The sequence below is a fragment of the Aulostomus chinensis genome, chromosome 20, assembly GCF_037954235.1.
Source record: "Aulostomus chinensis isolate RoL2024-O1b breed Wild chromosome 20, RoL_Achi_v1.0, whole genome shotgun sequence".
NCBI lineage: Eukaryota > Metazoa > Chordata > Actinopteri > Syngnathiformes > Aulostomidae > Aulostomus > Aulostomus chinensis.
In genome coordinates, this window is record NC_141339.1 from 22,633,218 (window position 1) to 22,658,452 (window position 25,235).

Consider the following 25,235-nt stretch of genomic DNA (forward strand, 5'->3'; position numbering starts at 1 on the left):
GTTGTGTTCATGCAGTTAATGTGTGTGACCGAGAGATTTTTTTTTTTTTTTTTTTGTCCTGGTATCCAAAATCACAGCTCTGCATTCTAGTTTAATCTCCAAAAAGCTGTAAAACCCTAAAGTTTGTAGGTCAAAAATCTCACAACTAAACATTGTGAGGAAATACGCAGCACAGCATGGAAAGATGGAACTCGTGGGGGTACTTTAAAGCTTGGAACGTTGTGATTTCGATGCAGTTAAGGACCATTTATCAGTTAATTAGCGTGAAGTGCACCACATGAGGCTAAATTTTTGTTGGTGTTGTGCGTCGTAGCTGTGAAGGCCTTGTAATGCAGTCTCCATTTTCATTAAAGTGGCGCCAGCTTGGTTGGGTCCTGCGTAACAGTAAATCTCATGGATGTTGAGTTGGGAAAAGTCGCCCTCCTTGCCAAGCTTCATATTCACTGAAAAGACTGCTAGGACTCGGTATTAAAGTGTATGAGAAGAGACAGAAGTATAATCAAAGTGCTTCACAAATCACTAGAGCACAATAAAAGAAAATAGGCAAGAACATCCATCCATTTTCTATACCACTTATCCATTAAGGGTCGGGGGGGGGGGGCTGGAGCCTTTCCCAGCTGACATTGGGTGAGAAGCGGGGTTCACCCTGGACGGGACGCCAGTCAGTCGCAAAGCCATCAGGAGCAATCAGGGGTTCAGAATGTCCCTCAAGGACACTTGGACATGGTCACCGGGGGAGGTGAGGATGGAACCAGCAACACTTTGGTTTCACAAGAGGGTGAAAACAATGAGAATAACAAGCGCAATAAAAGAAATTCAAACAGTAAGAAGCTCCTCTCTGGGTCAGCAGATCGGACGTTCAGCGATCCGTGGAAAACTAATAGAGCTTTGAAGACAGATTCCACTGGTAACCAGTGTGAGAACTGGAGCTTTCTGGATCAGCTCAAGCTTCAGTCCCATTGGCCAGAATAACTGCTCAACCCCACATTGTTTCTGAAACATAAACAGATTTAGTTGGCCAGGTGACCTTCAACAGAAACAAGTTATGTGATGACTTGAACCGCACTGATGGGAACACAAAACCCAGAAGAACGCTGTGATTTGCTGCCAGTTTCTGGCGCCTCCCCTCGGTTCGGACACACGCGCAGCGAGTGGTCGTGACTGCACTGTCAACCGCACACGGGGAGGTCCGGATTTTGGAGCATCCAGCATTGATTTGTTTAAGAGGCAATATCAGGGAGTGCATCTTCACTTAGTGTTTGGCAACACTGCTACATAAATCTGTGTGTCATCTGCATACATGCGTGATATGAAACCCCAAAGACGTACAGCCTGAATAACACGGCCGTGCCACGTACGCGTTCAATTGCTCCACGTGAAAAACTAAATCGGGGGTTTGGCCTGTTGCCCACTGCACTTCTTAATACTTGTACGCATATGTAGAGCTTCAAAATCTGGACAGGGTTGGCTCCATCTTCAGGGGACCTTCTACTCGCCAACACAAAAGAACCACTCTTGGTCTGCTGCCATCTTATTTCACTTGGTGTATAATGCAGTCTGTTTAATATCCCCGTCAGTCCTTTCAACCCCAGGAATGCTTAGACAGACGTTTTTACCATAATTGCCTCATAGATCAGTCGGCTGCGTCAGGCCACCGTATCCAGGTGCTGCACATCAGCTGATCACTCAGATAAGAGCGAAGCCTCTCAAGGTGAGTGCCGGGATCAGTCGGTGAGAGTGTGTGTGTGTGTGTGTGTGTGTGTGTGTGTGGGAGGATGTTCAGCAGCGTGTGTGTCTTCTTTTCAGCGGGGCGGTGTTATCTACATCAAACAGCTGATGGTACAGTAGATGTCAGGTGCTCTTACAGCCTTCTCAGCGCTTTGCTTTGATACGAAATGAACTCTGCAGCTCGTGGGTCATCTTTATACACACATTTGTCCTTGTTGTGCCACTGAGGACCGGCGCAGCACCACAACACACCACAAACAATTTGTCTTGAAGACATAAATTGAAACTGACTATAACCTCCATCAGGGTGGAGTTCAGTGCGAAGGGCAGGGCCGCTGTGTCATATGGACATACCGGTACCAAAAGCTGGTTCCGTTGCGGATCTAATTCAGCTCTGCAAGGCTTCCATATTCACACATTCAGTGTAGCCCGCGTTCAGCTGTTTACCTGTGCTGCGTCTTGAAGGTTGTGATAAATAGCAGGCGATTCTGAGGAAACCCAGTTGAACAAAATGGACTAAAATCACACCGAAAAGAGTAAAAATAAGCACCACATCATTGTTTTGCAAGTCACTCGCCTGAAACTCTGAGCCTTAAACAGAAAGCTGTTTAAAAAAAAAAAATCTCGGTAGCCAAAGATATTGGTTTAGTTTAGAGGATCAACCATCGTGATGGAGCACAGCTGATCACAGCGCAGCCTTTGTATGTGAGATAATCTCATTTGGAAGCATCTTCCTGGTTTCTCTCTCTTCAACTCAACTCTGCCTGACTGCACTGAAATGTAACTTCTGTCAAACTGTAATCAGGTAAATTAGGTCAATTCCCCCAAAATCTTTTTTAATGGCACGATTTCTTTTCTTTTTTTTAAACCACTTGGGTTTGAGGAGAGCCTCTCAAGTCAAGAGGTTCCTTTCCGAATGTAGCGAAGCCTGTTAGAATAGAGACGCGGACTGCCTGCAGGCCCCGTGGCCTGAATCTATCATGGTAGTCTCACAGTAATGGACTGCTGCTGATAAACCTTTCACTTGTTCTTAAAATAGCCCTGTATTACAGTAGCCTAGCGTATCCATCCATTATTCCTATAATTGACAGTATTAAGAGCTGCTGTGTTCTTTTGTGTGTCAAGGAGATGTGGTGGGGGTGTGTGGGTGTTTAGGTGTGTGTGTGTGGGGGGGGGGGGGGGTCTATTGGCTGCTTGAGTTGGCCAAAAAAAAAAAGGCATCTAAAAAAAGTTTAGGGTTCAGTCCCAGTCAGCCGCTGCTAACACCTCAGCTACAGGGAGAGCTGACTGGGCATTTGTGGTCCTGTTTTCCATTTTAATGCTCCTTTTAAAAACCTCCTGATAGTCGCTCTGCAGGCGGGGGCCAACATGGAACAGATGGGCCATTACACTTAAAACCCAATTCATTAAGGAAGAATTCCAGTGGATCTTCAGTTTTACTTGTTGGAGCTCATTTTTAACTCTCAGTGCTCATTATGGTGTTGTCGAATTGCTAATCCCGGATTCTGCTTGCAAATCCGACATTTCTTTTCGTATTTTTTTGATTTGCTGTTGGTGAACTTTCTCCCGGTGGCGATCATTTGTTTCTTCAGCACAGCAACAAAAGGCCATGAGGATCCCACAGTGTCTTTAGTTTCAAACTGCACACGTGATTCAGACATTTCAGGGTTTCCACTGCAGGAATTTGCATGCAGTATTCTGATATTATTGACAACCCCCCGAAAAACGCTCTTTCCTTGAATCTTAACCTGGTTAAGTGTGAGCAATAATCAAAGCGAGACAAGGCTGGTTTTCTTCCCGCTTTTAGCAACAAAACCTGGGAGATCGCCCAGAGTGTCGATGAGCAAAGAGATTGAGTCTAACAAAGTAGAAGCCGTCTGGTTTAACAATTGTATGTCGCGTCACAAGAATGTCTAGTGGCAGAAGTAACTACAACCACAGGAAAGTTTGCAGTCAGTTAGTGTCAATAAAATTGAAGAGCAACCTGTACATGGAGGTGGAGGGAGCAGTGGATAACTGATCCACACAGTCGGTGGCATTCGACTCCAGAGCAGAGGAAGCTGTTGTGACAGAATTTAAAGCTGTTTTGGGGGTGTTTTGATGGGATATGAAGATTATGACAATGGATACGGTGTTGTGAAGGGATGTGTGGGTGCTTATGTGAGTGGACAGCATCCAGCAGGTGTGACTGGCGTCCCGTCTGTCAAAACGGCGCTCATCGGAACTGAGAATTTGACCTTTTCCTAAACCTAACCAAGTGTTTTTCTGCGCTAAACCCAATCTGACTGCTGGAAATGCGTCGTTTCAGAACAAATCTACATGTTTGGTTTGGGAAATATTTTATGGGTAGAAACGAGTATTCCACTGTCAACCACATTAGCTTAGCTTCGTTCCAGTGGTCCAGTTTCAGGTATTTGAAACTGCTCATAACGTGATGTTTTCCAGCTAAAGCCCAGAAACGAAGTGCCCTGCAAGTTTCTCCGACTCGCCTCGCAGTGAAGCTGTCAATTAAGAATCCCTTTGACCAGACATGTCTGCACCCACAGAAATTGATTTCACTTGACAGTTGGAAGTCCTTGACGATGCAGATCTGCAACTCCACATCGTCCTTTCATTGACCTATCGGGCTTCTTGCGCTTGTTCTCCTCCTTCTCGCTAAAACCACCTGAATCCTCTCAGATCTACTCCCATGTCATGGGACTTCGACTACAGGCTTCTTTGAAATGGTTTCCTTGATGTTTCAACAACTGGTTTTCTCAAGGTTGCTGCGAGGGCGATACAATCAAGCTGTGTTTGCCATGGAAGAAAAATCCCTGGTTTGAGCCTTTGTAGATGAAGCCTTTTAAAGGGAAATCTCTACGGGTTGGAGAATTAGTGCTTGATTGTGTGTGATTAGTGTGGTTGCATTTCGATGTATGCGTGGGCATACGCGTGGGATGTGTCTGACGTTTTGAGTTCTTTAATTTAACCTTTTTGAGGCTTGAAGACGAACAAGGCTTGAGGAGAGGGAAGAACATTAAATAAAGTGAGCAGAAATGCAGAAGGAAGCCATGGAAAGCAGAAAGGTGAGGATAAAGTGAGGTAAGATGGAGAAGAAGATCCGAAAAAACAAATATGTTAGGGAAAAAAATGGTGTAAGAACAGAAAGAAAAAAGTACTTTAGTTTCTGCTGCTCCCCAGCAGTTCATTGGCCGGTCAGTACTTTGTTCTAGCGCTTGTGTATAATGAATCAAGGATTATTTTCCTTTCCTCCCCATTTCACTTACACTCATGGATGCCCACATTATTAATTTGCCGTGTCTCTTTTCATCTACATCTCCAAGTCCCTCCGTGCTGAGTCAAGTTTTTTTGGATGAAGTGTAAATGTTTCAACATTTGCTGAAACGCTTTTTAATTTGTCCTTTTGTGTCCAGTATTTGTGGCTGGAGCAGCAGCGTTTCCTGGTTTATTCTTATGTCTTGGCAGTGAGACTGTCAAGCTGTGATTTATACAGTTTTCAAAGCTAAACCTTTTTTCTTTTTTTTCCCACCAAGGTTACGTCTCTCATGGCTAAAATAATAAGGTTTTAGACTTTGCCAGTTAGCAGTGTGAAATGCTAAAGTATCAAAAGCTTCAGACAGCACTTCCTGGATGTCTCATAGACCTGGACCTGCGGGGTCACGTGGGTCCCACGTTTCAATTGTTCCCTGGGATGAACAAAAACATTGAGTTCTGCTCGGATGTCTGAAAACAAATATGAGTTCGTCTACGATTCCCAACCTACTGACCTCATCCGAAGTTGGAAGATATTTTGCTGCAGGTGTTGACATGAGTTGCTTGCTAATTACTACAAGCAGTACGGCCAAGACTGATCTGACTGATAACATACGTACCGTCATCAAATTCTGGTGTGTCGAATGGACTGTTGCCCTTAGAAACTGGAAAAGGGCAGACATTTTTAGGAAATGTTTGGCAGGCGGTGGTGAAGATGTGTTTTGTTTCACTGCAAAGGAGCGTTGGGGTTCCATTCACTTCTTGAAGGCTGCGTCATTTCATCAGACAATTCTGATATCTGGCGTCGTCACAATGCGACCTCTGGTCCGGTGATGCGTGGGAGAAAAGATCTGATATCGTGGTGGTGAGTTTAGTTAGCAGCGAATGCTAGCAGGGGGCAGTGGAGAAAGACACCTCAAGATTCATCAAATACATTTAAATCGCCAACAGTCTTTGGCTGCTTTGATACAATGAGGATCGGCTTTAACATTTGCTGTTGAACAAAAATTACATTACGATTTCTGAGTCGGTTAAGAACCCTGAGCTACTTTCCCGACCAAGCTTCGTGATTCGATTGGACGGGAGGTTGAGGAAGTCCAAGTGTGAGCATTAATTTCAGCTAAGCTAGTTAGCAGGCAGCTGTCCTGCCGGGGTCTGGCGCTCTGTAATGCATCTGGTTCTAAAATGATGACAAGAAGCACGTTTGCCAAAAGGTTTCCTTGTTCCTTGAGGAGCAGTGCTCTTAAAGTGTCTAATATTCAGTCAATAATACAGTGTATGAAGTCACAAACCAGTTGGATACTTGCTGAAAATGTAAATATAAGCTTCCACCAAGCAACATAACACAAAGTGCTCCCAACCTCAGGGTAAATGACAAGTTGAAAGGCAAAAACCAGCTGCAAATCCAGCTGCAATGCAAATTAAAACTTGGATTGGAAAGCCGCTCCACTTCAGACACTGATTTCTATACATGGGCTAATGCAGGGTGCGGAGGAGTTGCAGGTCAATCTTAATCAGGAGCCTATTTAGAATCCCAAAGCAGCCCTGAGCCCCTCGCTCTGACTCACCGCCCACACAATACTTGGCCAGGATTGTTTCTTTGACTTTGCCTAATACAATTCCAATATCTGAGGGCACTTAAAACCTGATTATGCTGCTCTGGCTTTCCACAACACGGCCTGACAGTCTGATGCTACCTAGGTAAAGAGATTTGCTCCTGAATTAATATAGTCTTTGAATAAACTAATTAAAATGTGGTTACAACGACAGTCCGACTCTGCTCTCTGAGGACGGGAGATAGTAGGCTGCCATCAGGATGGGGCAGGAGCGTTCATCAAATGCACGCCTGCATTTCATTGGTCCATTAGTCATTCTGGTAAGCTCCAACATAAATCTAAACGCACTTTATAGGAAGTACAATGTGATGTTATTGTTACATTGGAGCTAAAAGGGATCAAATACCCCGTTGCTTCCCTGGATAAACAATAAATCACTGCACAATGGCGACATTCACAACACGAACCAGGCTTTCTTTAATGAAGACAAGACAACATCCAAGTACTTTGCAACTCAAATGAGGCACTGAAACGTGGCAGTTTGACTCAGAAAAGAAAAGTTATGTCAATCTAAGTCTTTTCCAGTCTTCAGTCAGACAGAAACTTTCATCCCGAGCGACCCTGAGCACGAGTTTAGAACCGGTCGGGCTTCAGGGCCTGGGGGGAGCTGCGAGTACGGAAGTGCAAAAGCCTAAGAACGAGTCGGGTATGTCAGGTGGTAGAAGGGCACCCCTTCATCGCCTGCCTCCTCTTTCTGCCTAATTTCTAATCAGATCATCTCATTACACTGAACATTTGACAGAAGCGCACCTCACTAAGATACGGGGGATAAATTATAGACATCGTAATCTTATTTTCCAAGAAATATCGATGGGTACATTTTCCTTACTCCATTGGCAGATTAGCTAAGTGTGGTAAGATGAATAGAGAGGAAACAAATGTACACGCCAGGCAAGATTTGACTTTCTGCAGTGCAAAAGTGCAAGAACATTTTCTTTCTTGAAACAGGCTTTGATTGACTTCACGAGAGCTGCCTCAGAAAGATAAAGCAGATTGGTTTAAGGAATTCTGTCTTGTTCAATGGTATTTTATTGTTTTGGGTTTTTTTTCTGTATTTGATTTTAGGAAAAAAAAAAATGCTTAGAAAGACTCTTTACCTCAGTTCAACTCGTTTCTTCTCTGGATGCTCCCAGCAGAGCAGTGGCGCGATGGAGGAAGAAGTCAAATCCAAACGCGAGGTAAAGGCAGGAAGTGAGGAAATCAAGATGATTAATTCATAAAAAGGAAATAAAACAATCAAACTTGCCAACTAAACAGATGAATTAAAGTCGAGTAAAACCCCGTCCAGGACAGGAAGTAAGGCATGTGAAGACACTAGAGGGGGGAGATTTCAAAATAAAACAGGAAGTGACAAAAGTTCTGATTAGATTCATGATAGTACAACAGATCCAAAGGGACTGTGACCTGCTAAGCCACCACAACACACGCAGAACGTCAGAACGACAACTAGAACACAAGAACAAGCATCGGGCTGCCTGAGCGATGAGAGGCTCATCAGAAACATCCCATCAGGTACACAGGACACCAACGCTGTCAAGAAAGCACATTCCCAAGAGATATTAACAGGGTTTGTTTGTTTGTTTTGGTTAATTTGGCAAATAAAATGTGCAGCCCTCAGAGAGGCAAATGAAAAATGGCTGTTAGCTTTCAACTGCTGGTTTGTTCTCATTTATTGGAGATAGAAACACGTTCACACATCGAGGTTTCACAGCGAATAGAAAGCCCAGAGGCGACGGTGGATTCCTGTCCTGGAAAGAGATCTGAGAAAGATTTGTGTCAGACTTCCTTTAACACAGAAATCAAGAGAAAGAGAACGTGTAAATTTGAGACGACGACATGAACGTGCCGGCGCGCCACGTCCTGCTCATCTCTCAGCGTAGCGGTGTTGTTTGAACTGAGTCAGCAAGACTGTTTACACTGCATTTAATGTTCTGTCCCTCTTTGTTGAAGAGCTGATGGCCCGAGGCGCTACCTTTTCATCTTGTCCAGCCGTACCAGTGGTGAAGTCTATGTGAGACGCAGAGCAACAGCCACTGGAACGGCTCCGGGAAGTAGGAGCGCCCACTTAAATGTGCAAGGAAGAACTTCCTAACGTGAAAACTCTCGTAAGCGCCTTGCTTTAACCTTCTGAATATATTTACTGCACCCAGTTCTTTGGAAATAGCCTCCCAATGCACGTGTGCCGGTGATTATGGTGGAGGGTTTGGGGTTGTTGGGTGTTGCTGGGAATCATCCCAGTATACCCAGTACTACTACCTAGATTACACCAGTGAGCCGTACCATACTCCTTGCCTAAGGAACAAGCCTGAAGGCCCCAAGTGAGTCTCTGCAGTCCTCCAAGAGGCCCAGAGTCCTGTTACAAAACGATAGAGTACATTTTAAAGAATCAACAACAACCACATGAAACTACTGGGCTCGTACGTTTGCCCGAATGAATCCGTTTAATCATTTCCAACATCAATTCCATGTTCGCTGGGTATCCGGACAGAGTTTGTAGCCACGTCTGCAAAATATAAAAATCAGCCAGCCGTACAGCAAACAACAGGCCTGAAATAAATTACTTTGGTGGGAACTGCGTACAACCACAGTCATTAATTGTTCAATTAATCTTCCTGCATCAACGTGTCCGAACCAAACAGGACACGAGTCTTTGCAGCTGTTCTAATGTATTAAACCTCAAGTTTATGTGAGCCTGCAGCAGCCGAGTGATGAAAGTCCGTTTGTTTCAGGTTGTTTGCGGTTTATCTGGGAATCTTTATGCCGTGTTTTCAGCTCCGAGAGAGTAATTTCAGTCAATTACATGCCGCCCCGATAATAAATAAATAAAAGTTGTGAAACTGTAATCCATTATTTTTACCAAAAGAGATGTAAAATCCTCCCGGAACAACAATATCTTCTGCGTGGCCATTTTGGATTTTGGTACTTAAATGAAGCCCGTCCAACGACTGTATCCAGAATACAAAAACATATAAAACATAAAAATGTAGTTCTGGTAGGTGAGAGAGTGTCCAGTCTGCTGCTGCAGCTTTCCGATATATGAATATACTGATTTATAGGCGCGAGCTTCGGAAGTTGTGTGGTTTATTCAACATTTCTCCTGATCTGAATCCGGGGTATATCCACCAGATTTGAACCAGTGCATTTTAAATGATGGAGAAGGTCGTCCACGCGCTCCTCTGATGGACACTAATGAGGAGGGGAGTTGGGAATGTTGTCGGGAAACACGAGCTTCCCAGATCCACATGGTAATTGCTTTTTCTGGTTTCGTGACCTACTGCTGGACAGCGCCTCACCTTGAGAGGCGTCACTGCACGTTTTCAAGTCTGCGAGGAGAGTTACCGTGCGGTTTTTGTTTCTTGTCTCCTTTCACACTTGGAAGTCTGGAGAATTCGATCGCGGACAGAAGTGGTTGTGCATTTAAATGCGTGATGGATGTCAGAGCGGGTCTGTCGGTGGTAACAGCTGGACTGACAACATGGCCTCCCTTTATCAGCGACTCTGTTTTTGTGATGCAGCAGGTAACAGAAGGGCCTGGCCCCCCTTTGTCTGTAGTGCATGGCTGTCTGCATTTGAACAGAATCCGTCAGACCGGGTGATGTAAAGCCCCAGTGGCCTAATGGATAAGGCACTGGCCTCCTAAGCCAGGGATTGTGGGTTCAAGTCCCATCTGGGGTGATGCAAAGCAGAGTGGTGAGGTGGAAAGTGTGCTGGGCCCAAAGCCCAGAGGTGGAAGAGTAGAAGCCATCTTCTGCTAGTGTGTCTTTATTACTACTTTACACACATTCCAACCTGTCTGGGATAATTCAGCAGGCTTGCCACTGTGTCCAGGACTCTCAAAAAGCCAAAGGATGATTCCATTATCGGCATTCTTCAAAATCCATCTTCCCTCCACTCTGAGGCTCGTCTGACAGTTTTGGCTTGAATGCAGTTTGTGAGCGCAAGAGAAACTGGAGGAAGAGTAAAGGAGCTCATTTCCCTTCAGGGTCTTTCGATACGAAATCCTCAGGCATAAAAATGTCTTACATGTTTTCACAGCAGCTAAACTTTTAATTTCATTCATCTTTATTCCCTCTACTTCAAAGTACTGTTTGTAACATTAGCCTCCACACCCTTCATGGCCCCCTTACAAAACACAGCAGACACCCTCACATGACTGCATAGAAAAACAATTTTAAATTATACATATTAGCTGTAAATAAAAACGTAGATAAAAAGGATTTGGAGTCAAAAACATGGAGAGGAGGTTGCAGGTCTTACATCAGGCTAAAATCACCCCACAACAACTTATTCCATTTATGAGAATGTGTGAGGAGACATCTGGATGAGGTCATGGAAAGGTTTTGAAAAGTTCTCTCGTGTCATGAACAAACCCTAAAAATTCACTGACATATTAAAATGTCAGCCGAGCGTTTCCTCTTTGTCATGAATCCTCGCCGTCATGAGTCGAAATCCTCTTTGAGAGTTGCTTATAATTAATAGAAGGAACCTGACGAGCATTGATCTCAGTTGTTTGACGACTATTAGCGCAGAACTAATTATTAGCATTGTTTTGGGTTTTTTTTTGTTTTTTTTAGCTGGACGAGGTCTCCGTGGCCTTTTCCCAAGGATCTGCTTCGTGACAGCGAGTCTCGCCCGAGGCATTCTCCCCAGCCAGTCAAGAGCACTCCAGTCTCATGTTACGCAAGGAAGTTTGAACAGACGAACAGGAGGATTTTTACTGTTTAAAAAAGAAGGACTGTTTCCTGCCATGTGTAATTCCTCAGTACCTCCCACCCACCGTGCTTCAGTGCCACTCATCCATCTTCCGCGACGTAGATAAATGGTATTAATGATGCCTACACCTGTGATCCTACAGTGTATTTGTCACTCAGACAGTAGGGAAAAAACAAGACCATGCCAGAGCGACTTTGCTGTCTCCCTGTAGCCAAATAATCACATTAGTCTCATGTCAGCTCTCCTCCCAACACCTCCATCTCTGTCTTCTTCGCCACACTCATTACATCTCAATGAGCCCCCTCTCGGTCCAATTCTGCCACAAGCTCGCGCCGCTGCCAAAGTGGCTCTCGTGGCAACGGTAATTCTCATAAATTATCACCGCGGGCGTGTTCCAGTGCCAGAGAGCCCCAGGTGGCGAGCCTCGGCCAAACCTCCCTGTTCTTGTTGGGTTGAGACGCTGGAGGAGGTCGGAGATCTTCATCAGTTGAGTGGAGATTAACGTCACACGTGATCTGGAGGCGGAGGAATAGCTCGCTCCCTCTGATTGCGACAAGGAAGCCTGACACCGAAGAATGGCTTTACTTGGACTAATGATGCTAATTTTTGTAGACACTTTCATCATCTTTTTTTTTTTGTGTGTGTGTTTCTATGAGAGCTGGTTTCAGAAGGCAACCATCCTCATTGATCATCCGATCAAATTTGGAATTTTCTGTACACGACAACAGAATAGCACAGGAGTCCTAAAAGCTGGGAACTATTACACCGCGTGAAACACATCATTAAATGTCATCATTGTGAATTTTGCTGCTTTTAAGTTAATGCGGGTAGTTGCTATCAAGCAGGTAAATAAGACTACAATAAGACATTAAACCGTCATGGGGAAAACGGAAGACGTGCAAAGCTACTTGCAGGGATTGTGTGTACTTCGCTCATATCGTCACGTTAGCTTGAGAACGCCAATGATCGATTTATGGATGTAGCATTTATCCTCCAAATGTCCTTACGGTTGGGTTCATTTCTGAAGGCAGCATTTCACGCTGAACCACTTTTGCCTCAAAGCTGATTTTCAGCAGTGACCCCAAATGTGAAAACGCCATTGGCTTTTTGTCGAGGAACGCCATGGCGATGCTAACCTACATGTTTGCCTACAAACATACCATACGTCATCCCTGAGACGCTGTATTGATCGCGCTCTACAATATAGCACAATTCAGTACCAAAACACACAAGTGTCATCCAACCAACTTAGCTAGGAAAGATGGGTGTCTTTACTGGAAATGTACAAAGCTCTCTTCAGGCCAAAACGAGTCATGTCAGATAAGAAGAGTCTGACACCGGCTATCGGAATCAGACCAATGCTACCTCAAGACAAAATGGTAGATAGCAGGGGAAACAGCCTTGGAAGATTAGACAAGCGTAAGCTCTCCTGGGGAAATGATGAAACTCTGGATAACTCAGCCATCCAATCTGCATTGGTACAGCGTTGTAATCTCTTACCCTTTTGGTCTCTGGCCAAGCAGGAGAGGAAGCTATTCAAGATGAGAATGAGAGGCTACGCCAATGAAAGATGGATCATTTTACCGGTTTGGTTCTAGCTCCTCACCAGAGTAATCGGCTTTCAGCCCAAAGTGATTTCAGTTAAAAAGCTTCTCCCCACTTATTCTTGATAACTACAGGGACAACCGGTCTCATAGTTTCTGATGGATAACCATCCAGAGTTTTTCATTCTTCTTTTATTGGCCTGCGACCCTCTCCTATGCACCTGTGGTCCCCCTTTATCTGGTTCTTCGTGTTCCACAGCAGGTAAGAGTAGGGTGGCGTTAAGGTCTGTCTGGTGCTTTGACCACTAGAACAACACCAACCCTGATCCCCCTTTTGTCTGTATTCAGTGGCTGTTTGCATGTAGTCAGAACCCATCAGAACCCATAATGTAAAGCCCCAGTGGCCTAATGGATAAGGCACTGGCCTCCTAAGCCAGGGATTGTGGGTTCAAGTCCCATCTGGGGTGACAGACAGCAGAGTGGTGCAGCTGAAGTGTGCTCGTCCTGTCACCTCAAAGCAGATGCACTAAAGTTGTCCTCTGCTAGTCTTTGTTGTAACTGGGTCTGGACTGTGGTCTGCTCAGCTGCTGCAAAGGGTTAACTTTAACCCTGCGTGTGTGTGTGTGGTCAACATGTCTGTATGTCCTGAGGCTGAAGCAGTCAAGGATGCAGGAACTTACAGTCTCCCAGAAGTTGGGCCCTTCTAGCCAATGTTGTGGACTCTTCATTCAACATCGAACCAAACTCTCTTTTAATAATAACAGTGAAAAGGGTGTTGATTCAGTTTGTGTTGGACTCACAGTTGCACCGCGCTCTGGTTTCCATCAGATTTGACATATTAAGTGATTTTCATCCCACGCGAATGTCTCTCACCCAGTACCCTGCCAGGTTGGTTGACTCTTGAGTTTCATTTAGCTAAGAGTAAGAGGGCTGAGACCCGCCAAAGTGTGTGTGTGTGTGTGTGTGAGTGTGTGTGTGTGAGTGTGTAATTGTGTGTTTGGGGTAGGGGCAACCCCCCTGCTTCATTCTTATCCAAAATAAAAAAGGTCCTGCATTCTGTTATGACTTTGTTGGCCACTGATCTTTCAGCTGCTCCTCTGCAGAGAGGAGGTCGGAGCATGAGCAGATCTCTCTCTCTCTCTCTGTCTCTCTCTCTCTGAGGCCTGTCTGATTTGATATACACTGCAGCCACCACTGATGTATTTGGGGCACATACATAATGAGCTCAGCTGTAATTATTCGCAGTCATATGCAACAGTCCATCTTAAGACTCAGGAAAGAGAGTTTTCCTTGATTCATTTTTAGTTTCTGTGTTTTGAGGAGCGGCTCGTGTGGGGATAATAATTAACAGTGTTAACGCTGATTCATCTAAAACAAAAATATGTAATAATTCTGTCATGATCCTTGCCTTGTTCCTGTTTTATTTTGTAGTTGGTGTCCTGTCTTCCTGTGCTCCCTCCCGTGATTACCTCATGTGTCTCACCTGTGTTCATTGCACCACCTGTGTCTTGTTCCCCCCTGTGAATTTAATCTCTGTTTCCCTTGTGTCTCGTGCTGGGTCATCGTCAGTGTCTGTGGATGTCTTTGTGTGTGTTTGCATGTTGCTGCTGCCACTGGTTTTTGTCTCTGTCCTTCACGCGCCACATTTCCTCCCTCGTCGCTCCTCCGTGCGCCCATCTGAGTTCTTCAGTCTAGTCTGGTTTGATCTCGGTTTTGTTTGTACTTTTTACCCGTCGGGGACGTAGGCCTGTTGACCGCCTTATCTGATACATTATTTTTCCCCTTCTGTTTGTACTTTGAGATACTTGTGTTGTTACTTTGCCTTTTGAATATTTAATATCTTGGTTTGAAAGCCATCAGCACCTGGGTCCCTTTTTCCCCACTACTCCACTTACAAACCGTAACAAATTCTGCATAAAAATCTATAAAATGTCATGACCTGTATTTAAATGTTTGCTCACATTGCCCAGTAACGTTTCAACCCACTGAAATTTGCGATTTCGCCACCGTAAAGGAGCACTTTCTTTGGTCACCTTTCAGTGGTGCCAAATTCCTTTTAGCCACGAGCTAACGGTCAGTCAGATGATCACTGTGGTCAGTAACCATTGTAACCAATTGGAGCTGTTTAACTGAGCACGTTTGCTGCGTGAGGCTTCCGTATCACTGCGCCACTCGTCTTGTACTGCATCGTAGGAACCGCTGCCATCTGCGTAACAAATATGACGTGGCATTAATTGGCAACGTGAGAAAATCAGATGTAATCAGTTGCATTTGATTATTTTCTTAGATTGAATTTGTAGCCGTACATGGATCTGATACGGGCCCATCGTTTAGAAATCACTTACTGTAAATTCCGGACGATAGAGCGCACCGTTATATAAGCCTGCTTATTTTAGGGAAAAAAATCAACTTTGTACACGTATAAGCCGCACTGGTAAATAAGCCGTGGTGCACGGCGGAAACACCTCGGCCGCCCGTTCTCTGCGCGTTGACCCAGTCTTTCAGAGCGTTTTCAAGTTCGGGCCATCTGCTATTATGACCTCTGAAAGCTTTTGTCGTCTTTTTTGCATTGGGTCAGTTCGTCATGTTGCCGCCTCCAGCGTCTCACCATCGATTCGTTTATGCCAAACTTACGTGCTGCAGCTCTATTTCCATCTTTAACCGCCACATTGATTGCCTTTAACTTGAAAGCTGCATCATAAGCATTCCTTCTTCTGCTCTCCATCTTGAGGGTGAGTACAAATGACTGAAAATATCGTGTGATGCTGTTTTTACACTGCACTGCGGCATGGACTGGACGCTCCAAGTACAGTAGTTAGAGAAATTACCATAACATTTGGCTAGGAATTTCCCTAAGTACGGTACTTGGAGCTACCATCAGGAACAATAGGGAATTACTGCCTGCTGCCCGCCACACCCCAGGGTGAAGGTAAAATCCTTGTACAAGACGCACCGGAGTATAAGCCGCGGGGCATGAAGCGTCGAAAAAAAGTCGCGGCTTATAGTCCAGAATTTACGGTACTTTTATTTTTCCAGAATTAACATATAAGGAGAGAAGTTTTATTGTACAGTGGCTGCAGAATCCAGAAAGTTGGTAAATCACAAAGCTTTTCCAGCTCCCCTGAAATACACACATCAGCACAAACCACCCCAAGACGATGAGAGAATTCCTGCTTTGCATAAACCTTTTCTTCAAGAGAGAACACACTCGTTTATCTACGAACAGGAAACAGAGAAGAAAAACATTTTTCACTGTTAACGTCACCCAATCAGCACACGTGGGGCCAGTTTATCCTTCATTTGGGCCCCGCATGATAACGGGCCCATACGTGGCCCATGCTGCGGAGGATGTAGCCCACTTGGGACCCATCCAGTCCCCACGTTCACCGTCTCTATTTCAGGCCCTCTTATTGGCCTGTTTATGTTCTCTAATCATTCAAGTCTCATTTTTACACTGAGGTCATATTACTTCATCGACTGTGGGCCTGTAATTCAAGAGAGAGTTTCCATTTTTTTTTTTGAACGAACACAACTGGCGCTTGTTCATCGTCTGACCATTGCGTTTCAAGAAGATAAAGAAAGCCATGATGAAAAATTCCTTCAGTGCGTGACACACAAGCTCCCAATAAAAGGCCCGACCCAGTAAAAATTGAGTTACATCAGAGCGTAATCAGCCGTGTACCCAGGGGGTGCATTACTACAAACAGTCATTAAAACACTTGACAGCTACAGGAATAAATTACCGACTGAACGGCTCCATACAATTATTTGGCATGTCTTGGAAGGTACTGCTGCTCTGCTCACTCCGTTTTATCCACTCCCGGCTGATCTGCACAAAGCTGCTCGACCGTGTTCAAGGGTGTAAATTTAGCAAATGAAACGAATCATTTACATTTGCAGTTTGCTGGACGTGCGTCTGGCGCTGCCATTCTTGGAGTGGCTCATCTGTGAATCCTTTGTTGGAAAGAAGGCGTGTACATATTTGAAGCTACGCTCTTCAGTTCCCTCGGCCCCGTACAGCTGCTCTTATTCAGACGGCAGTCATTGTGGATTTTGAGAGTGAAATATTCGGTACGTGAAGGGTTCTGGTTTGGGGGACTGACAGCACGGTCACCCTGGACGACAAGTAACGCCATTCATGACCTTGTACTCCAACTGCTTTCCCTCAGTGCCGGTACAGATAGTTTCCTCACTTTGGCTTCTTTGTTTGAGGAAGGGTCGCTGGACGTCGAGGTAAATAGTTTTTTGGTGGACCAAACTTGAACAGAGTTTGTCCAAATAGACATTTAGCTTGAACAGAGGTCACTCCAGTTGCCTCTGCAATTTGCATTTAAACTTGGTGTGGGCTCGGTTGTTCTGGGGTTAATCTGAAAGACTTTACCAGATTGTTCAGGTTAAAAAGAAGAAAAAAAAATGAAATTGACAAAAACAAACCGGCTTCACTGATGAGCAGGAGAAAATTACCAGCTGCAGTCGACTTGATTGCTCATCAGCGTTTGAAGGGAAAGTTTTAGTGTAGAAATGATTTGTCTGTCCTGTCAAATCAATTCCAACCGTTATTCTGTTTTCTTCCTCAGTCCCAGTTTTCAAACCAGCTGTCGGTCAATACGTCCTTTTCTTGGATACCCTACCTGAGACACAAAACGCCAGTTTGAGTCAGGACCCAAAGGACAAGTTGTTTCACGTAAAAAGGTTTGGAAAACTTCTGCTCCTGCGCTGATGGGATCCAACATGGAGGCTGAGAAGCTCCAGATATTTGAGGTGAGTCGTCCAACCTGCACTGCTCTGGCAGATGCTGACTCTCTGCGACGTCAAACAGCTGATTTCAGCAGTCGTATTGTCCAGAGTCAAAACATTTACTGGTTTTTGGTGGTCAAAAAATATGGGATAATGCATAGAAAGATAATATTAAGTATGATCGCCTTGATTTATACCGTGGCTGTCAAGAAACCCTGTGAAAAAGCGATGGAGACATAACATGAATGATAAACGGCCTGTAGGATCTACACTTGGATTCAAAAGTACTCTCAGATTTCATATTCACGAGTAGAAATTATATAATTGTACTACATAATGAGAAACACCATCTCCAGTGATGTCTTTAATAAAGCAGTTTTAGTCTCGTGCCGTAAAACTAAAAGTGCAGATAACATTAAAAGACGAATCCTAAATAATGAATAATTGATGATGGCGGTGTTGAGAGGGTTTACAGTGCCGAGGCCGAAAGTGCAGACGAGGTTTTGGAGGCCCATTAACTCACCTCAACCCCGCAAACTCAGCACATTTACGTACTTTGTCCGCGGGACGAAAAACTAGGGATCGCAATTCTCTCCGCTGTCAAACAGAACTGGGTGTTGTTGGTTTGCTTTAAGACCATCTGGTTTATTTTAGCAGTGGTGGTCTAAGCTGAAGGCCTCGTTTCTCCGACCCCTGGGTGGCGTTCATGAATTGATGACCAGTATAAACCAGTTGCTATTAGACGTGAGACATGAGGACATTTTCAGGCATGTTTTTCTTATGTCACTGGGACTTTTTTCCAGAAATCTTCCTGGAATAAAAAGGTTTCCACTTCGGCATTGGGACTTTTTCAGCTCTTTCATCATTGTGGGTACAGAAATGTGTGTTTTTAGGGGAAAAAAAAAAAAAATTAGATTTATTTTTAGCGATGTTTGTGGAGGAAAAACGTGGTGTTTTTCAGCGAGACATTTATGACTTTTTCAGCCACCTTTCTCAAAAAAAAATACCGTAAATTCCGGACTATAAGCCGCTACTTTAGCCGCACCGTTCTATAAAGTTCTAATCTGTGTTTTTTTTTTACAGCTAACGGCCACTAGGGGGGCTTCTTTGATTTTGAGAGCGACGAAGGACAGACTAGGAGAGTGGCTGAAGAAGCCATCCTGAGGCTGTTCCTTTCCGACACTGAAGATGAGGACTTTGGTGGTTTTAGTACGCAGGAAGAAGACGAAGATGAGGATGGTTGACTGACTTTTCTTGTTACAGCCGCGTTACTGGACTGATGGATTATAGATTAATGGACTGGACTTTTCTGGTAGGCTGGTTCTATTTTAAGCAGACGTTACTGCACCTTTAGGCCCACTGCCGTGTTACAGGCACTTTTAGAGAATTAAGAGAAGCCCTAAACAAACCAGTCCTGAATCTGTTGTCTCTGCAAACACACACACACATGCACGGTTGTCCTTGGCAGAGGTAGAAAAACTAGAAAAAAAAATACATTAAAACCACACAGGTCTGAAAGGTTTGATACATTCACACGTATCAACCTGCAGGAACCAACCGCCCACCGCTTCAGCTCTCTTTGCTTTAATATGTAAGATTGATGGCTGCTGCCGGGAGATTAGATTATTCAGGGCTGGAATAGTATTCAGGGCAGCGATGCAGACATTTACTCTCTGCTTCTGTCATTCTCCTTCGAACGGTGGAGAAGTCTTGTTACCTACAGTGTGTGGCAGTCAAACATATCGAGCCGCTGCAGCCATTTCTGAAGTCCACCTGCTCATGTCAGCGTCATCACAGCGGATCGTGTCACTCAAGCTACGGCGGTTTGGAGCCAGGCAGAGTCGCCGTGCAGCTGGCCGGCTTCAACCCCCGACTCATTCCCCTGCTTGGCCCCACGCGACCACGCATCACTGTTCTTGTAGGGATGAGTGTGGCTGACGCTCTCTGTCTCACAGCTGAATTATTTTCGCATTGGCGCGAAAGGCCAGGGACACCTCGCTCTCGGCTTCAGCTCTCATTTACGGCTGACTTTAAAATTGCACTCCCAGCGGCGTCTGCACGGTAAATCTTCACCGCAGGTGCAACACGAGCCGTAAACAGAGAAAGCAGGACTGTGTGTGTGTGTTTGCTGTTACATTTCAGAGAAAAACGCGACTTTTTATGTGTATAAAATCAGCCGGCAGTTGTCAGGCTGTCGCCGAAAGAAAACGCAAACTCACTTGTTTCTATCTGCTCGTGTTATTGTGACTATTTGGGGCTTGTTCGGCAGTAGGTGGCGCTAGGTCTCCTGCCCGCTGCTGTAAGAAGAAGAAGGCGCAGCAAGATAGAGTAAAGAAGTCAAACCTGGAATGAAAACCAAATAAAAGGATGGATATATATAAACATATATGAACATATATGAATAATATTTCAGCTCTGGAAGAGCGCCGTGGTTCAAACAAAGTCAAGACTGCAAACTACAGACCAACAACTTGTTGATTGCCACAAAGTGAGGTGTGTTACTGAGTTGATGTCTGCGCTTCTCCCGATTCCACGATGCTGCAGAAATCATAAAAGTGGTGGTTTGTTTTTTTAAGGCAGTCTTGCTGGACAGCAAGGGTGAGTCTCATACATTTGTGTTTCCTCAGCGAGTTTATTTTCTGTAGCGATTCAAAGTCTGAATGTGACGCAGCAGACAAACCCCTGAGGTGCTCCGTTCGGATTGGAGTTACAGTAATCCACCTCTGGCCTGAGGCTCAGACTTGCTGTTAAAGTGCATTCCGACTCCTCTCCCGTACATTTATTGATAAGTGCGTAAGATTTCGTCGCAGGTTATCTCTCCTTGCTTGCACAGAGATCAACTTCTGACAATGAAAAAAAAACAAAAACTCAAGGTTCTGACAGCCAGACTCTAATCAAAGAGGAGAAAAGCAGCCGGAAAAAAAATATTTGAGCAGAAGTCACGCGCTGGACTTGAAACCCTCCAGGTGCTGTGTATGTACACGGTGCAGTTTAGCTAAAACCAACATTCACACAGCACATTTTATGCTGACTGTCTTTAAACATTCCAACACTTACATTCTAATTAGTTTCACCCCTCAGTTTGAAGAGCTCATTTACAGCCGGGCTATTAATCACCCCGTTGTTTTGCCAGCGCTAAAGAAGTTAATTTGTCTGAAATTAAGTGACTTCTTCATTGGTAGTTACTCAAGAGGAGCGTTTTGTAAGCTGGGTGATGTCAGAGTCGCTTGTGTCGGCGCCGATTCACGTTCTTGCGGATGTGGCATGTGATCACGTGGGGTCATTCTTAAAGGAACACTGCAACTTTTTTGGGAAATACTTTAATGCTAGTTAGCTTGGCAGGATGAATGGTAGCGGGTGGGAAGTGTTAGCACGCCTCCCTCAAAAGTCACCAAAGACGTTTGCTTCAGGGTTTTGGTTCCTAGTCCTCCTCATCCCCTCCTGCAAAGTCGGTCAGTATGAGCAGCAGCAGCAGCTCCACTAGGGGTCAACAAATGTTTTGTTTTGTTGCCCAGAATTTTGAAGTACTTCTTCAAATCGCTGCGACAACTCAGGAAATTATTAGCGGGTATAAAGCTGAGTGGTCTCAAGGAAAGGATTTCATGACTGAATGTTATGCTGGTTGCGTGATGCAGGAGAAAACACAGTTTTGGATGAAAGTGGATTTGATCATTATGTAGGTATGCTAGCACTTCCCATTTGTTTCTGTTCATTGTGCTAAGCTAACTAGCATAGGTCTTGAGTAGATCCCCCCCCAAAAAGCTGCTTTATTCCTTTAAAGCCGGCTTTTGTATTATATAATTTGACAGTATTACATCATTAAATAATAATTCAAAAAGGACATATTCCAATAAAACTGAGAAAATGAGGTTCCCACTCTTGCAGAGTGATGGATTATCTGAAAATAAATGTAATGGCGGTTGAACGAAAACATACTGTATTTACATCTTTTTGTAATTTTAAGGTTTCCCGACCAGGAGGGCATGGTTGTTTCCACCCATCACACATGGTCGTGATGGAGAAGCGGTGGAGGAGTCAGTACTACCTGGAGTGCCGACAGCTGTGCCACGCTTCACTGTGTTGAATGCTCGATGAAAAACTCTGCTGCTCTTGACTACCAATCTACCAGCCGTGGGAGGGGGGGTGTAGGTTTTGAATGAGCTTGATATCCACTGAATGAGAAATAAATGCCTCTCTTAAATACCTGTCAGCAACGCGAGCAGAGCTGCGGCGGCGGCGGCGGCAGCTGTGTTACGCTTCACTCAAAGCTTTTTAAAGCATCTTCAGGGCTGAATACGAAGGATGTAGAGGTTATTGAGTGAGATCATAAAAATGTAAATGCGCACATAAATACACGACAGATTACATTTTCATTTGACATTTTTTTGACTTTTAGCTGACATTCTAATCTGGAGGAATTTAAAGTGAGTAAAAGAGAATAATAACCTGCTCGTCTGACTTCACCCACTAATAAAAACAAACATCCAAGTTGTTTTTGAGCCATAAAGCCCAGTGAACAGGGTCAGACTGGGACAAACTCCTTTGCATCGCTAAGCTAACCTTTTTAAATTGGGAGGACTGGAAGTGGGAAGTACTGGTACCAAGATTATAAACCAGAAACATCTGAAGATGTCAGAGTCCTGGAGAGGTCATAGAAAATTATTTCGAAGCCACAAGATTTAACTTGTCCTTTAATTGGGTTTATTGAGGCCTTGAGATTTAACCTGCTCTCTCAAAATCCTTATTTCCCTCAGTTTTGTTATTTTTGAGGTAACAAGATGTAACGTGCTCGCAAAAACATTTGACTTGTTCCCTCACTTAAGTTATTTTGAGGCCACGAGATAGAAGTTGTTCATATTTGGAAGCAGTTTTTGTGTAAAAATAAACGTCAGGACATTTGACTGTATTTGCCCCATGGCACAGCCCCAATGTCGCGTAGCGATGAACGGTGGCATGTATGAACACAAGTCAGCCCTTGAGATCCAACACTGAGATTGTGAACTGAGACAGAAGGACCAGAACCTCCCCTTCTCCAGCCGCCTCTCCTCCTCATCTCTTAATCCCCCTTCTACCGCAACTCTCTTCTTCTGTCTTTCCTCCTTCTCTCCCCTTCTCCATATTTCATGTACATCTCTTGACCCTCCTCCTTTCCCTTATTAGTATTCATGAGAGCGTCTCTTATCTATCCTAGTGAAATGCTATTATGTTTAGTCATGTTGCAGTGCTTCGCCCATCGCATTCCCCGTTAATTTTGGAGCATCATGAAAAATCACCAAGGCTTCCCTGGAGCCTGTGTGTGTGTGTGTGTGTGTGTGTGTGTGTGTGTGTGAGAGAGAGAGAGAGCGAGAGAGAAACACACACATGGATGCATGATGGGTTTTCTCGGTTTCAAACAGAATGACAGACACAAAATGTAGACGAAAGACCCCATCACAGTCTCCCAAACTTTTGATTTCACACGGCTCAATAATAAAAAAAAGATATTTCCAGTCTTGTAAATTAAATGACAAAATGCATCAATGGGGCATTTTCATCAGAGCCGCACGTACAAACATATTCTGATCCGACACTGCTGTTGTAGTTACAAGCACAGCAACCACAACTGAAAAATAATCTTTTTTGTAGTAGCTAATCAAGGCCCTGTGAATGTGTGTAACGCAACCGCTTGACAGAGCGCAACGCTTAGACTGACTGAAGAGGCTGCTACTTTGTGGCTAGCGCACTGCTAACGAATATGAATAACACTTGTCCGCCCCTTCAGACTTTCTAAACACTGTCAGAGCAAATTTGTCAAATGGCTGCTACTTTGTGGCTAGCGCACTGCTAACGAATGTGAATAAATAACACTTGTCCACCCCTTCGGACTTTCTAAACACTGTTAGAGCAAATTTGTCAAAATGTGAAAGTGAAACAAGTCATTTTGACAGATTTTTTTTACCTTCAAAACAGCCACAAAAGGATTTTAGCCATTGAGCTACAGTGGCGCTAGCTGCGTCCAGTTAGCCCTATGCTCACAAATATGGATAAATGATGTAATTTTCCGCCCCATCTGCGTATTCCAAATGTCACCAGAGCAGATGGGTCAACTGTGATAGTGAAAATTAGTCATTTCACCAGCGTTGTATAATACTCATAAGTTTAACAGCCTCAACACGATGTAGCTAGCTAGCTCCTGTTAGCCTTCTGCTAACGAATGGGGATAAATAACTTAATCGTCAACCTCATCAGGGTTATCAAATATAAGGAAATTGAAAACATGTTTTTTTTTGTGTCATATGACCTTTGAGGCATAAAAAATACTTGTTTAAGTGTAAAAAAAAGACTACATATGGTCATTTATATCTTGGACAGGACAGAAAAGCCTGGCTGAGCCCCAACAAGATTCTCTCCCGATTTGCAGAAGGAACTTAAGTTTATGAGGGATTCTGTTAAGCTTTTGAGCACATATCTATATTTTTACCCCTCCATCTGAATACCTGTTTCATATCTGATTGACATTTCCTGGCAGAGAGCAAATATTCTGTTTACTTTAATATAACTGGACATCTGGGTTCATCTGGTGTGAAAGCCAGTGCTGGGTTTGGGAAGATTAGAATTGCCCCGCGAAATAGCTCTGCAAACACAGGCAACAATTGCCCTCAGCCAAAATATCTGACCGATAACTTCCAAAATAAATAATGAAAAAAAGAAATTAAAGTCATGTGGGTTCCCGGAAATGTGTGTTTTTTGGTGCAGGGAAGAGGTGTGAAAAGCTGCTGCTCTACAAAGCTGTTTGGCCTGAATAGCAGGTTGAGGATGAGGTCTCCGACAATCCAACAAGAGCACTGTGGAACACGGAGTCCTGCCAGGACCTCACGGATCCTTCTCTCCACTCTGCTGTCATCACTGAAATGTACCCAAATCTTGTCTTAAGGCGACTTCTGAATCCCGGTGCGCATCCGCAGCAGTGGAACCCTTCTTCGGAGTGGAGTCGTCGCACAACGTGTTCACCGCTCCCCGCGGGTCTCTCTGGGGCTCCTTTTGCACCCTCCTGGCACATGTTCCAACACTTCTTACAAACCTTACATTTGTGTTATTTAATGCTTTAAAGACTCCCAAATGCGTCTCCTTGCTCTTTATGAAACAGAGCGAGTTAATAGCACGAAAGGACAAGTTTAATGTTTAGAGTAGCTTTGAGGCATAAGTACCTCTCAATGTTAGGAATCATTTACTGTAATGAGGTTCTTTTTTGCTTCCTCAGCTGGTCGTCTGACTAGATTGTAAAGGTTGATGATTAGGATGCCATTTTTACACAGATATTACAAAACTGCCTGAAAAAAAATGACCCCAGCTATTATGACTCTATGGTCCCGCGCCAGTTATTCCCTTCCCACAAAAGTCTTGCTAAGCAAAAATCAGGAAGTAGAATCTATTTTTTAACAAGAGGAAGTTGTTTTTGCTGTCACGCTGTCACCGACCCAAACCAGGATGATTGTCAGAAAACTTGAAATCTTGTCTTGGATCATGGATTCAGATCATGAGCAAGATGAAGTTCCTCCTTCCTGCATTTCACATGGATTCAAGGAGGTCTCCAGAAAAAAAGTGTCTTTATTCAGGATGTACAGTTTGATGGAGCTTACCCCCCCCCCCACTCCAAATTAATCAC

The 25,235-nt window shown here is 44.3% G+C and overlaps 2 non-coding genes across 2 annotated transcripts; both read left to right on the plus strand.

Annotated features, from left to right (window-relative positions):
* Positions 1-10,198: 10,198 nt before the first annotated feature.
* Positions 10,199-10,271, plus strand: trnar-ccu (transfer RNA arginine (anticodon CCU)). The gene has a single exon. It is a non-coding gene; the product is annotated as a tRNA-Arg (tRNA).
* Positions 10,272-13,247: 2,976 nt separating this feature from the next.
* trnar-ccu (transfer RNA arginine (anticodon CCU)) lies at positions 13,248-13,320 on the plus strand. Its single transcript has one exon. It is a non-coding gene; the product is annotated as a tRNA-Arg (tRNA).
* The last annotated feature ends 11,915 nt before the right edge of the window (positions 13,321-25,235 follow it).